This window comes from Nerophis ophidion, linkage group LG08, assembly GCF_033978795.1.
Source record: "Nerophis ophidion isolate RoL-2023_Sa linkage group LG08, RoL_Noph_v1.0, whole genome shotgun sequence".
In the NCBI taxonomy this organism is placed as follows: Eukaryota; Metazoa; Chordata; class Actinopteri; order Syngnathiformes; family Syngnathidae; genus Nerophis; species Nerophis ophidion.
The window spans coordinates 10,932,081-10,948,845 of NC_084618.1; the positions used below are offsets into that span (position 1 = coordinate 10,932,081).

At 39.3% G+C, this 16,765-nt stretch overlaps 1 protein-coding gene across 2 annotated transcripts in view; it reads right to left on the bottom strand.

Annotated features, from left to right (window-relative positions):
• The window catches only part of cdc42ep4b (CDC42 effector protein (Rho GTPase binding) 4b), a 52,457-nt gene that overhangs the window by 9,460 nt on the left and 26,232 nt on the right, over nucleotides 1-16,765 (bottom strand). The gene's annotated exons all lie outside the window — the stretch shown is intronic.

Sequence of the window (16,765 nt, forward strand, 5' to 3'; positions counted from 1 at the left end):
TCTTCTTCCCTTTATGCGATTTCAAATGATTGAAATCAGCCTCCTCCATTTCGAAAATAATGACAGGTGAATTGTCACTCGTGACGTGACGAGTTTGACCCGGCGGAAATTCTCGGCATATGCTAATTATTTTGCAAAAAGAGCTTGACCCGGCGGAATTTCTAGACATGCCCTAATTAAAATAATATTTTGCGAAACGAGTTTGACCCGGCAGTAATTCTAGACAGGTGCATATGCATATACCCGGCGGAAATTAAAGGAAAAACGGTAAACACAACAAATACCCAGAACCCTTTGCCGGAAAATTGACAGACATATCTGAAGTTGATCTCGTAACACGTGTTGAAAGTAAAAAAAAAAACTAATAAAAATGTATCACTTTATGGGTGTGGCACCTTTTCGATCCCAATTATATTTAATGGGATTTTTCTTTATCTTTGTACTGTATTTTCTCAAAATTAATAATAAATTAAAATCAATGCATTATTGATCTTTCATGGCTCTAATTACTAAAAACTGCATATATCAGTTTTACTATAAAAAAACAGTTGTCTTTGACAAAAAAGATTGGACAACCCTGGTTTAATGCATCCAGCGGGGCATCACAACAAAATCAGGCCTAATAATGTGTTCATTCCACCACTGTATGTATCGTATCGGTTGATATCGGAATCGGTATTTACGAGTTGGACAATATCGGACATCTCTGGTGGCGACTATGACAAATACGTACATGTTGTCAGGTTTGGAAACGCAGAGTTATTGACAATAATATATTTTGCATAGTGAACTGCCAAATATTGATACATCCACTTAAAGCATCGATTTGATTGAATATCCTTGTACTGTATCGTCTTTGTGCTAACAGGTTAAGAGCAATCCCACAGTTCTTGGTGGTCTTGCATTAGCAAACATGGCCACAGGTAGCATCAAAAGTGTGTTTTCCTGCTCGCTCGCCATACAAGGAGCTTCCTGTTGGCGCCCGTTGACGTGGATGCGCCCATCCTCCGTGGCCCCGCCCATCCTCCCTGGCCCCACGCTGGGCAATAAAGACCGGGGTGGTGGAGGACATTGAGCTCCCACATAAAAGACGCCAGCGGGCTTCCTCTCAGATATCAAAAAGATGCGAGCCTCGCACCTCCAGCCATGACAGGAAACGGAGTGTTTTATGTCTCTGGGAGGGCCCCATCCTCCCCCCTCCTCGCACCTTCATCAGGAGGATGTGACTGTGGGCGGGACAAAAGACCAAAGTATGTGTCCTGCAGGCACTACAATCCTATTCACTTGGAGGCCCTCAGCACTTTGAACATAAGCTTTTCTACTCTTTCATGCAAAAAACCTGATTTAAAAAAAAAAAGTTCCTATTTACCTTACTTTTAGGGCTACAGAGCATGCCTATATTCAAGCTCCGCCCACCACATTTTTGGAATAACTAAATATGTTTACATGTATTAGATTTGAGTGACGCTTTAGTATAACTAAACATTATGAAGGTGCTGGAATATTTCGTGCTATTATTCAGAGGCAGCCTAAAATTAATCCTTTATTATTCACAACAAACGTGTACAATATCTGATTCAGTGCTGATTTATTTCATTTAGCTTTTTTTTAATGTGGCAGCGTATTTAGACATAGATAGATAGATAGATGGATAGATAGATGGCTAGATAGATAGATGGCTAGATAGATGGATAGATAGATAGATAGATGGATAGATAGATGGATAGATAGATGGCTAGATAGATAGATGGCTAGATAGATGGATAGATAGGTAGATAGGTGGATAGATAGATAGATAGATAGATAGATAGATAGATAGATAGATAGATAGATAGATAGATAGATAGATGGCTAGATAGATGGCTAGATAGATAGATGGCTAGATAGATAGATGGCTAGATAGATGGATAGATAGATAGATAGATGGATGGATAGATAGATGGCTAGATAGATGTATAGATAGATAGATGGATGGATGGATGGATGGATAGATGGCTAGATAGATAGATGGCTGGATAGATAGATGGATGGATGGAGGGATGGGTAGATAGATAGATAGATGGCTAGATGGATGGATGGATGGATGGATGGATGGAGATAGTTAGATAGATGGATGGATGGATAGATGGATATATGGCTAGATAGATAGATAGATAGATAGATGGCTAGATAGATAGATAGATGGCTGGATAGATGGATGGATGGATGGTAGATAGATAGATAAGATAGATGGATGGATGGATGGATGAAGATAGCTAGATAGATAGATGGATGGATGGATGGATGGATGGATGAAGATAGACAGACAGACAGACAGATAATAGATGGATGGATGGATGGATGGATGGATAGCTGGACAGCTGGATGGATAGATGGATAGATAGATAGATAGATAGATAGATAGATAGATAGATAGATAAATAGATGGATGGATGGATAGATGGATGGATGGATGGAGATAGCTAGATAGATGGATGATGGATGGATGGAGATAGACAGACAGATAGATAGATAATAGATGGATGGATGGATGACAGGATGGCGTGCACATCACTTGTGCACGCCAGCTTTCCGAGACTCTTATTTTGTTAGCGCAGGCAGCATGAAGCAGGGCTTTTATTGTGAAGATAGGAAATGTTCAGTCGGCCTTTAGAGTTTTGACGGAAGGGACGGCGCGAAAGTCTGTTGAAATAAAAAGTGTTGCTCGCCTTCCTCTCTGTCATTTTTTCATAATAATGAACTGGCAGCAGCCAGCGTCATCTCACAAGACCCTCGGGTGCCGTGAATGTCAATCAAGCAAGCTACGGAATTTGCCGCCAATGTTTTTCTTGTAAAGTGTATGGAAGCTGGATGAATTAGATGCCAAAAACCAACCACTTTCATGTGGTATTGTACAGAAAGGACAACTTTTTTTCTCCTCCATTTGAAAATGTGGGCGTTATTACTGTCTGATTCCAATCAATGCAAGTCAATGCAAGTCATCAGAATCAGGTAATACACCAACTTATATTCTTGTCTTTGTGAAAGAAAGACATCTATATGTGTTACACATGCTTGTATTATCATTAAACACATTTAACTTGTTTACAAAAATGTCTCTTTCATAAATAAATAAATATAAATTATATATATAAATGAGGTAGATCCCCTCGAGTTGGTCAATTGAAAAGTAGCTCGCCTGCAGAAAAAGTGTGGGCACCCCTGGCGTAGGATCTTGCTGGCTTGTAGACAAATGCCTTTACGTAACCGAGCACGTGAGGAGGGCTCAGACGGCGACGAGCAGTGACAGGACCATGAATGATTAAGGCCATCTCATGTCGCCCGCCTGCGGGGATGCTCGCTGACATCACATAGCTCCAGTCCGACAGTCCCGGCCTACCGACGACCGCTTAGCCTGCATCTTTATTTATTGACAAACTCACAGAAAGTGTTTGCATCCTCCCGCTAAACCCCTGACATCTGATGCTAGACAAACATTAGCTTTATTTAACCTTGAACAAGCCACAGTCGTTCCCATTGTTGGCCACCATTGACATGCAAATGACGCTCGGCGGCGTGGCCCGCGCACAACAATGCAGGCTTCGTCAAGCGTCAGCTGCGTGACAATGGATCCGCTCTGACAAAGAAACTCAGCAACATTTCATTTTATCATGGCTTGACTGCCAGCCAGCGAAGCACGGATCACAAATGGACCTTGGAGGGGGGGCCGGGGGAGGCAGATAGTTGGGGTGCTTCCTTAGAAAAGATCTCATCTTTACCAACAACTTTAAAGAGGAACATTATCACCAGACCTATGTCCATCCATCTTCTTCCGCTTATCCGAGGTCGGGTCGCGGGGGCAACAACCTAAGCAGGGAAACCCAGACTTCCCTTTCCCCAGCCACTTCGTCTAGCTCTTCCCGGGGGATCTCGAGGCGTTCCCAAGCCAGCCGGGAGACATAGTCTTCCCAACGTGTCCTGGGTCTTCCCCGTGGCCTCCTACCGGTTGGACGTGCCCTAAACACCTCCCTAGGGAGGCGTTCGGGTGGCATCCTGACCAGATGCCCGAACCACCTCATCTGGCTCCTCTCGATGTGGAGGAGCAGCGGCTCTACTTTGAGTTCCTCCCGGATGGCAGAGCTTCTCACCCTATCTCTAAGGAAGAGATCCAAACTCATTTGGGCCGCTTGTACCCGTGATCTTATCCTTTCAGTCATGACCCAAAGCTCATGACCATAGGTGAGGATGGGAACGTAGATTGACCGGTAAATTGAGAGCTTTGCCTTCCGGCTCAGCTCCTTCTTCACCACAACGGATCGGTACAACGTCCGCATTACTGAAGACGCCGCACCGATCCGCCTGTCGATCTCCCGACCAGACCTATGTAAGCGTCAATATATACCTTGATGGTGCAGAAAAAAGACCATATATTTTTTTAACCGATTTCCGAACTCTAAATGGGTGAATTTTGGCGAATTAAAGGCATTTCTGTTTATCGCTCTCTTTGCGATGACGTCAGAACGTGACGTCTCCGAGGTAATACGGCCGCCATTTTCATGTTCAACACATTGCAAACATTGGGTCTCAGCTAGGGATGCACCGAAATAAAAATTTGTGGCAGAAGCCGAATAAAATTTAAACGCTTGGCCGAAGGCCAAATACCGAATACAGTTTTTCACAATTTTTTTAATATTGCATAAATAGCCTAGAATAAATATTTAGACATGTTTTTCGGAAAAAGGTGGAGTGCATTCTCCGGGTTGGGGAGGAGACCCTGCCCCAAGTGGAGGAGTTCAAGTACCTAGGAGTCTTGTTCACGAGTGAGGGAAGAGTGGATCGTGAGATCGACAGGCGGATCGGTGCGGCGTCTTCGGTAATGCGGACGTTGTACCGATCCGTTGTGGTGAAGAAGGAGCTGAGCTGGAAGGCAAAGCTCTCAATTTACCGGTCGATCTACGTTCCCATCCTCACCTATGGTCATGAGCTTTGGGTCATGACCGAAAGGATAAGATCACGGGTACAAGCGGCCCAAATGAGTTTGGGTCTCTCCCTTAGAGATAGGGTGAGAAGCTCTGCCATCCGGGAGGAACTCAAAGTAAAGCCGCTGCTCCTCCACATGGAGAGGAGCCAGATGAGGTGGTTCGGGCATCTGGTCAGGATGCCACCCGAACGCCTCCCGAGGGAGGTGTTTAGGGCACGTCCAACCGGTAGGAGGCCACGGGGAAGACCCAGGACACGTTGGGAAGACTACGTCTCCCGGCTGGCCTGGGAACGCCTCGGGATCCCCCGGGAAGAGCTAGACGAAGTGGCTGGGGAGAGGGAAGTCTGGGCTTCCCTGCTTAGGCTGCTGCCCCCGCGACCCGACCTCGGATAAGCGGAAGAAGATGGATGGATGGATGTTTTTCAAATAAAGTAATTTTTTATTGAATATCGACATTTTTTTAATATTCCAGTAGTCTTTGCTTTTCAAAAAAAGCACAGTTTTTCATTTATATTAGGCCTTCAAACAAAACATGCATTCCAAAAAAAAATAAAGTGCATTAAAGTGGATAAACCCACAAAAAATGAATTATTGTCCTTTTGGCAAAAGTCTGCTTAGCCACAGTAGATATGCTAATAATGTAAACAGAAGGCTCAAGTAAATCTCAATAAGTGTGTGCTTGTAACCTCATACACTTATACAGGTAGCCTACACAACAGGCTAATAATGTAAACAGAGGCCCCACTAAATCTCAATTAAGTGTGTGCTTGTAACCTCATACACTTATACAGGTACACAACATATCCCAACGTCACTGCACGTTGGTTGATTGCGTCACTGCGTCAAAAAATTGCGTCACACGCCACTATTCGGCCTTGTCCTTAACTCATTCCACCGAAGGCCGAATGTGGCTTTTTTTGCTATATTCGGCCGAATATATTCGGTTACCGATTAATCGGTGCATCCCTAATGTAAACTAGTCCAAAAAATTACAAAAAATATGATAAATAATATTAATCTAGTTACTATAGACAAAAAATACAAAACATATGTGATAATTAAAAAATATATATAGGTTTACAGTAGTTAACATAAATTACAACAATTATAATGAGTGTGAATGTTGTCTTTCTATCTGTGTTGGCCCTGTAATGAGGTGGCGACTTGTCCAAGGTGTACCCCGCCACCCCGAAAGGGATAAGCGGTAGGAAATGGATGGACGGATTAAGGTTTGGTCTAAAACATGGGGCCAGCGAACAGGTTTTATCCGGCCCGCGGGATGAGTTTGCTAAGTATTAAAATGAGCTGTAATGTTTGAATGATAAAAAACTGCTGTTCTAAATGTGTCCACTAGATGTCACAATAGCAATTTTTTGTATCTTTGTAGATGATGCTACATATGTAAAAAAAACAACAACAAAAAACAAACAAATGTTTGTACATAAATAACATCCTGTAATTTGATTTTGATATTGTTTTTTCGACGTGGCGAAGTTGGGAGAGTGGCCGTGACAACATTCTGAGGGTTGCTGGTTCAATCCCCACCTTCTACCATCCTAGTCACGTCCGTGGTGTCCTCGAGCAAGACACTTCACCCTTGCTCCTGATGGGTCCTGGTGAGCGCCTTGCATGACAGCTCCCTCCATCAGTGTGTGAATGTGTGTGTGTGAATGTGGAAATACTGCCAAAGCGCTTTGGGCTCCTTAGAAAGGGGTAGAAAAGCGCTATACAAGTACAACCATTTATTTATTTAATAAAAGCTTTTTTTTTTTCTTTTGTATACATTTTTTGAGCCTTTTTAAAGACAATCTTATAACAAATCATACAATGCAGTCATGGCGACCACTTCCCCCTCCACGCCCCCTAACCACGCCCCCCACCGCCACAGGTATTTTAGCAGTCTTTGTAGCAATTACTACCACATTTGTTCACTTCCTCTTCTCCCTTTGTACCACAATTTAAAGCCATGACTAACAAATAAAACAGATGTCATCAAACAAATAGTTAAGTGATTGACGGTTCCCACAACGAGATGAAATGGGATGAGTCATTTTCCATGATGTTAAAAAATATTTAACACCGAACTGAACTGGTGGTGGTAAGACCTCAGGGATGACGACGTTTCTTTGTGGGCAAAAATGAGTGTACAAGTTATTAGGGACCGAATCTCCCTTTGGGACGGAGGACACTATTGTATTTCTAAGGTTTTATTATTATTATTATACCGCCACTTCTTTGAGCTGTAATTTGACCCCTTTAACATGCTTCAAAACTCACCAAATTTTACACACACATCAGGACTGGCGAAAATTGCCATCTAATAAAAAAAAAAAAAAAAAAAACCCCACAACTCAAAATTGCGCTCTAGCGCCCCCTAGGAAAAAACACAGCCAAAACGGCTTGTAAATTCCGTTAGGAATGTCGTAGAGACATGAAACAAAAACCACTATGTAGGTCTCACTTAGACCTACATTTCATTCTTGACATCCTTCAGCAAAAATCAACAGGAAGTTGGCAAACACCCCTTCAAAACAAAATTTTCCTAAAATATGTCATTTTTGCCTCTTTGAGCTGTATTTTGACCCCCTTAAAATGCTTCAAAACTCACCAAACTGGACACACACATCAGAACTGGCGAAAATTGCGATCTAATTAAAAACCTAACCCCAAAACTTAAAATTGCGCTCTAGTGCCCCCTAGGAATAAAACACAGACAAAACTGCTCCTAGGAAGAAAACACATACAAAACTGCTTGTAACTTCCGTTAGGAATGTCATAGAGACATGAAACAAAAACCTCTATGTAGGTCTCACTTAGACCTACATTACATTCTTGACATCATTCAGCAAAAATCAACAGGAAGCTGGCAAACACCCCTTCAAAACTAAATTTTCCTAAAATATGTCATTTTTGCCTCTTTCAGCTGTATTTTGACCCCCTTAAAATGCTTCAAAACTCACCAAACTGGACACACACATCAGGACTGGCGAAAATTGCGATCTAATAAAAAACCTAACCCAAAACTTAAAATTGCGCTCTAGTGCCCCCCTAGGAATAAAACACAGACAAAACTGCTCCTAGGAAGAAAACACAGACAAAACTGCGTGTAATTTCGGGTTGGAATGTCGTAGAGACATGAAACAAAAACCTCTATGTAGGTCTCACTTAGACCTACATTTCATTATTGACATCCTTCAGCAAAAATCAACAGGAAGTTGGCAAACACCCCTTCAAAACAAAAGTTTCCTAACAAATGTAATTTTTGCCTCTTTGAGCTGTAATTTGACCCCCTTAAAATGCTTCAAAACTCACCAAACTGGACACACACATCAGGACTGGCGAAAATTGCGATCTAATAAAAAACCTAACCCCAAAACTTAAAATTGCGCTCTAGTGCCCCCTAGGAATAAAACACAGACAAAACTGCTCCTAGGAAGAAAACACAGACACAACTGCTAGTAACTTCAGGTAGGAATGTCGTAGAGACATGAAACAAAAACCTCTATGTAGGTCTCACTTAGACCTACATTTCATTCTTGACATCCTTCAGCAAAAATCAACAGGAAGTTGGCAAACACCCCTTCAAAACAAAATTGTCCTAAAATATGTCATTTTTGCCTCTTTCAGCTGTATTTTGACCCCCTTAAAATGCTTCAAAACTCACCAAACTGGACACACACATCAGGACTGGCGAAAATTGCGATCTAATAAAAAACCTAACCCCAAAACATTAAATTGCGCTCTAGTGCCCCCTAGGAATAAAACACAGACAAAACTGCTCCTAGGAAGAAAACCCAGACAAAACTGCTTGTAACTTCTGTTAGGAATGTCGTAGAGACATGAAACAAAAACCTCTATGTAGGTCTCACTTAGACTTACATTACATTCTTGACATCCTTCAGCAAAAATCAACCGGAAGTTGGCAATTACCCCTTCACAACAAAAGTTTTGTAAAAACCCGTCACCTTTTTTCAAACATTATCTCCTCTGAGCGCGTTTGTCGTGTCGGCTTCTAACTCGCACAGGAGATTGAACCCTTCTGATTAAAAGTTATTCACAGAGTTTTGTTTACTGCTCCGGTTTTGATTTTACGCGCCTTCAAAGAACCCCTGGGCAAAGGTACCTAAAAAATTTAATTTTGGCCTCTTTGAGCTGTAATTTGACCCCCTTAAAATGATTCAAAGTGCAAGTTAAAGCTCTACTATGCAAAGCGAAAGCCATTTGTCAACAACATCCAGAAACGCCGATCTGTAATTTGACCCCCTTAACATGCTTCAAAACTCACCAAATTTTACACTCACATCAGGACTGGCGAAAATTGCCATCTAATAAAAAAAACAAACCCCTAAAGTCTAATTGCGCTCTAGCGCCCCCTAGGAAAAAACCCTGACAAAACTGCTTGTAACTTCTGTTAGGAATGTCGTAGAGACATGAAACAAAAACCTCTATGTAGGTCTGACTTAGACCAGGGTTTGGCAGCGGCCAAAGGCGGACCCGACCAACGCTGTGTCGGCTTCTAACTCGCACAGGAAAGAGATTGAACCCTTCTGATTAAAAGTTGCACAAAGAATTTTTCAAACTGCTCCGGTTTTGATTTCACAAGCCATCCAAGAACTCCCGCGCTGATGCTGCTGCGCTGCTGCCGTCTCAAGATGGCTGCTTAAAAGCAGGAAGCACCAGCATGACCACACAATGCAGAGAAGGTAGGTACTGTGCGGGTAAAGATATGTTTAATGGGTAAAGGCAGGAAACACCAGCAAAAGTCGGTTTGCAGCTTTAACTTTACATGTTCCCTAAACATAGACACTGAAATATAGACATACATTCACCTAAATCTAGGGTCGGTTTGTGATGCTGTTGTTACACATCATCCATTAGTAAGATCCACCGATACCAATCACATGTATCAAATGTATATTTTTTTTTTTAAATCAATGTATGGTAAGTGCTTTCCACATTGAAACGATATTAACACAATATTTAAAGTACTTTATTTTTCTATTTTATAACGTACAATTGGTTGAGCAAAACACGTATTATACACAATAAAGTTACCGTATTTCCTTGAATTTACGCCGGCGCGCTAATTATTTTAAATCCTCTTCTCACTCCGGCGCTTACCAAAGGCATGCGATACATTTAGGCCTGCGCTTATAAATTTGAGTGTGATGTAAGGATACCATCATGAAAAGCACATTTAATAAAAAAACGACTTTATTACGGTCTTACCTTTACTTATAAATAAAGTCCATGCGCAGCTCCTTCTGATCAAACGCATCGATAACTTGTTTATAGAAGTCTTATTTCATTTTTAAAAGTCTCTCTGTCTCAATGGAGATCTTCCTTTATTACCTCCTGCTTCGATTGAAAGTCCAGTTTAGAAAACTGCTATCAGACCGCTGCTATCAGTTAACTCGGTTCCTCACGTGCGAGCGACGGCAGAATTATCCTCGGAAAACTCCCCCTCCTGTTCTGCTCCCTGGGTGATCTATTTATCCCACCGCTGCCACCAGGAAGTGTTATTGTATAAATAATACACTGGGTATTTGGACTGGAGTGGAACATGCTTTATTTCAACCCGGTTGTTTACGTAGCCAGCATAGGAGTAGTGGTGTTACATCCTAAAAGGTCCGTCGCGCACCCCCCGCGTCATAACCGTTCCCAGCACTTGTTGTCACTTCTTCTGCAGCCAAGTAATCGCAAGAAGGATCACTAGCGCCCTCTACCACCAGGAGGCGAGAGTCATTTAATGACTCATATTTGACACACGCAGCTACGGTATATTAATAAAACATAGCTGCTTACTGTTCTTTTTAGCATACCAGTATTCAATAGCTTGGACCTTAAATCTTCTTCCCTTTATGCAATTTCAAATTACTGGTATTGAAATCAGCCGCCTCCATTTTGAAAATGATGACAGGTGAAGTGTCACCCGTGACGTGACGAGTTTGACCCTGCGGAAATTCTGGGCATATGCTAACTATTTTGCGAAACGCGTTTGACCCGGCGGAAATTCTAGACATGGGGTAATAAAAATAATATTCTGGAAAAAGAGTTTGACCCGGCGTTAATCCTGAGCCGGCGGTAATGCTAACTAAGCATGTGCTAATTATTTTGCGAAACGAGTTCGACCCGGCAGTAATTCTAGGCAGGCGCATACTATATACCCGGCGGCAATTCAAGGAAATACGGTAGTTCAAGTAAAATACCCCTCATATTTATTTATATTTTTCTGGTTTTTGAACACTGACTTTTCGCAGTGTATACTGTGAACCACGTAAAAAGTCCAATGAAATCGGTGAAGGAGAACTATTACACAAAAGTATTTTGAAGCAACTCTAAATACCCAATGCAAATAAACACATACAAAACCGCTCATGTTAATGCTAATAAAGGCGCAATCCCTTCCAGCCTAACGTTTTATTTACCACCTTGACTAAGTATACGTAGCATACGGGGGGGGGACATTTGTTATGTGTTGTTCATCTACTTCCCACTGCACAACAGGTTCTACCTGTCGGACTTCATGTCCAATCACTTTGTCAATCGGCTTACTTGGGTGACACAAGGCCAAAGCATCGTAAAATGAAAAACTTAGGATGGGCGCGACTCTCGTCGAGGAACAGGTCTGACGAGTAAACTAGTAGAGCTTTATCACGACACATGCAAACGTCGGTGTCAAGATACTGTATGCAGAAGTGGTTTTGCATGATTGCACTTAGTAATTCTGGTGGTTCCTCCATGACTTATGTTTTTTTATTTAACTTTTATTTAACCAGAAAAAAACATCCAATTGGGATTAAAAACCTCTCTTTCAAGCAAATCCTGGCCAAGAAGCAACAGAGTTACAAATAAAGTCGCAATCAAAAGTTTACATACAGTTGTAAAGAACATCATGTCATGGCTGTCTTGAGTTTCCAATCATTTCTACAACTCTTATTTTTTTGTGATAAAGAGTGATTGGAACACATTTTTGACCACTTCTCTTGACAAAAATTGGTGCAGTTCAGGTTTTCTGACATGGACTTGTTTCTTCAGCATTGTCCACAGGTTTAAGTCAGGACTTTGGAAAGGCCATTCTAAAACCTTCATTCTAGCCTGATTAAGCCATTATTTTACCACTCCTGACGTTTGTTTGGGGTCATTGTCCTGTTGGAACACCCAACCGCCTTAACAACAAAGCTCTGCGGGAAACCCTGCGAATGTATTCGGGAAATAGTCCCAAAAGAGCCTTGTCGATAAAAGTGTACCAATGACAGAGTCTCCTGACGGGCAGAGAAGGCCATCCCACCCGAGAGTACAAGTCACAGCGGTGTGTCATGGCTCCAGTTTGTAGACGCATGGTAAACACAATCCACCATTTGAAGACCATGGTAAACACAGTCCAGCATCTGAAGACCATTGTAAACACAGTCCACCATCTGAAGACCATGGTAAACACAGTCTAGCGTCCGAAGACAATGGTGAACACAGTCCACCATCTAAATACCATGGTAAACACTACAGTCCAGCATCTGAAGACCATTGTAAACACAGTCCACCATCTGAAGACCATGGTAAACACAGTCCAGCATCTGAAGACCATTGTAAACACAGTCCACCATCTGAAGACCATGGTAAACACAGTCCAGCATCTGAAGACCATGGTAAACACAGTCCAGCATCTGAAGACCATTGTAAACACAGTCCACCATCTGAAGACCATGGTAAACACAGTCCAGCATCTGAAGACCATTGTAAACAGTCCACCATCTGAAGACCATGGTAAACACTACAGTCCAGCATCTGAAGACCATGATAAACACTACAGTCCAGCATCGGAAGACCATGATAAACACAGTCCACCATCTGAAGACCATGGTAAACACAGTCCACCATCTGAAGACCATGGTAAACACAGTCCACCATCTGAAGACCATGGTAAACACAGTCTAGCGTCCGAAGACAATGGTGAACACAGTCCACCATCTAAATACCATGGTAAACAAACTCGAGCATCTGAAGACCATGGTGAACACAGTCCACCATCTGAAACCATGGTAAACACTACATTCCACCATCTGAAACCATGGTAAACACTACAGTCCAGCATCCGAAGACCATGGTAAACACAGTCCACCATCTGAAGACCATGGTAAACACAGTCCACCATCTGAAGACCATGGTAAACACTACAATCCACCATCTGAAGACCATGGTAAACACACTCCACCATCTGAAGACCATGGTAAACACACTCCACCATCTGAACACTATTTTGAACACAGTCTAGCACAGGGGTCCCCAAAATAAGGCCCGCGGGCCATATACGACCCGCCAGCGTCCAAAATCCGGCCCGCGGGAAGTCCCAAGTTATGTAATTTTATTTTTATTTTTTTAAATCTGTCCTTTCTAATCCATTTCACTCTTGTTACTCTCGGTGTCTCCTAGCCGGTCAGGCAAATCATATTGTCGAAAATCCTTAGCGGAAAAGTGCGCGCTCTTTCAGTCAATTAGTGCGTGAGAAATATATATATATATATATGTATAGATGTATATATATATATATATACATATGTATATATATATATGTATATATATATATATATATATATATATATATACAGTATATATATATATATATATGTATATATATATATATATATATGTGTATGTATATATATATATATATATATATATATATATATATATATATATATATACATATATATATATATATATATATATATATATATATATGTATACATACATACATACATATATACACACATATATATAAATAAATATTTATACATACATATATATATATACATACATATATATGTATTGTATACATACATATATACATATATATATACATATACATACATATATATATATACATACATATATACATATACATATATATATATATACATATATACATACGTATATATACATATATGTATATATACATACATATATACATATATGTATACATACATATATATACATACATATATACATACGTATAAATGCATATATATGTATACATTCATATATACATACGTATGAATATATATATATATATATGTATATATATATGTACATATGTACATATATACATATATGTATACATACATATATGTATATATACATACATATATGTATATATACATACATGTATATATACATACATGTATTTTATTTTTATTTTTTTAAATCTGTCCTTTCTAATCCATTTCACTCTTGTTACTCTCGGTGTTTCCTAGCCGGTCAGGCAAATCATATTGTCAAAAATCTTTAGCGGAAAAGTGCGCGCTCTTTCAGTCAATTAGTGCGTGAGAAATATTTATATATATATATATATATATTAATATATATATATATATATATATATATATATATATATATATATATATATATATATGTGTGTATATATATATATATATATGTAAACATACATATACATACATACATACATATATATACACACATATATATAAATAAATATGTATACATACACATATATATATATACATACATATATATGTATTGTATAGATACATATATACATATATATATACATATATACATATATATACATATATACATATATATACATACATATGTACATATATATATACATATATATATATACATACATATATACATACGTATATATACATATATATACATACATATATACACATATATATACATACATATATACATATATGTATACATACATATATATACATCCATATATACATACGTATAAATACATATATATACATACATATATACATACGTATGAATACATACATATATATATATATATATATATGTACAATATACATATATGTATACATACATATATATATATATGTACATATATACATATATGTATACATACATATATGTATATATACATACATGTATATATACATACATACATACCTATATGTATATATACATACATACATATATATATATATATATATATATACACATTATATATATATATATATATTATATATGTATATATATATATATATATATATATATGTATATATATATATATATATATTATATATATATTATATATATACATACATACATATATATGTATATATACATACATATATATATATATACATACATACATATATATATGTATATATACATACATACATACATACATATATATATATATACATACAAGTCGCCTCCTCATCGCAGGGCCAACACAGATACACAACATTCACACTCACTTTATATATATATATATATATATATATATATATATATATATATATATATATATATATATATATATATATATATATATATATATATATATAAACACACAGCCCGCCCCCCGGTGAAGACCATGGTAAACACAGTCCACCATCTGAAGACAGGAATGAGTAGGATTCATATAAAAACGATCACCATAATCTAGCACGGATAAAAATGTGGCAAAGACAAGGTGTTTTTTTTACACCCAAAAGAAAAACCCAGGTTTACAATTTTGTTTCTTCACGAGTTGATGAATAAAAGGCTTAAAAGTGAGTTAGTCGTCCATAACAATAAAAGTTTTTTTTTTATATTCTCGCACCACTTCTATGACATTCCCTCCAAGTAGCAAGACTGCATCTGCGGTAAATCAACGTGAAGACAATGGCTCCTGTTTGGCCGGCGAGCTCACGCAGATTAGCGCTGGAAAAGGTGCTAATATCAACTTGCTCCTTTTCCACAGGTCGGCAGTCGGTGTGTTTGAGCCCGAGGGGCCCTGCAGGCAGCAGGATGACTATTAGCAAATAAAACCAGCATGCCCGGGCCCGGCCTCCACCAGCAAACTCGTCCACTGGCCTACTATCCTCAGTCCTGATTTGGCTCCTCTCCTAAACACCGCCTGATTGGCGTGTATACAAAAAAAAACAACAAACTGTCAGGCTTCAAAATGATTTCTCTGCGTTTCCAGTAAAGCTGGCCTTTTATGAAGAGGTTACTCCCGCATGACTGGACAAAGTGTTTGCTGGGTGGGCTGCCGTGTTGCGCTCGGCCCAAAAACAAACCCAACGGGGCGGAGAATTGGACCACAAAACCCTCATTATTCTCGCAAAAAAGTATGACATACAGTCCTGATCAAAAGTTTACATACACTTGTGAAGGGCATGATGTCATGGCTGTCTTTGAGTTTCCAATCATTTCTACAACTCTTATTTTTTTTTGTGATTGGAGCACATACTTGTTAGTCAAAGTTTGGTTCTTTTATGAATTTATTACGGGTCTACTGAAAATGTGAGCAATCAAAAGTATACATACAGCAATGTTAATATTTACTTAAATGTCCCTTGGCAAGTTTCACTGCAATAGGGCGCTTCTGCTTGAATTTTTGACCCCTTCTCTTGACAAAATTGGTGCAGTTCAGTTAAAATGTGTTGGACTTGTTTCTTCAGCATTGTCCACACGTTTAAAAGTTTAATCGAAGTCAGGACTTTGGGAAAGCTATTCCAAAACCTTCATTCTAGCCTGATTTAGCCATTCCTTAACCACCTTTGACGTGTGTTTGTAGTCATCGTCCTGTTGGCGCCCAAGACCCAACCTCCGAGCTGATTATTTTAGCTTGTCCTGAAGAATTCGGAGGTAATCCTCCTTTTTCATTTTCCCATTTATGTCAGGTTGTGTTCGTGACGAACCCCAAGATGCAGAGAAGACGGCAGGTGCAAGAAAACATAATTTAATGTCCAAAAATATAAAAATAAAGAAGAAACAAACCAGAAACTGGGAGGACAAACTGGAAACAGGGAACAGGATCCA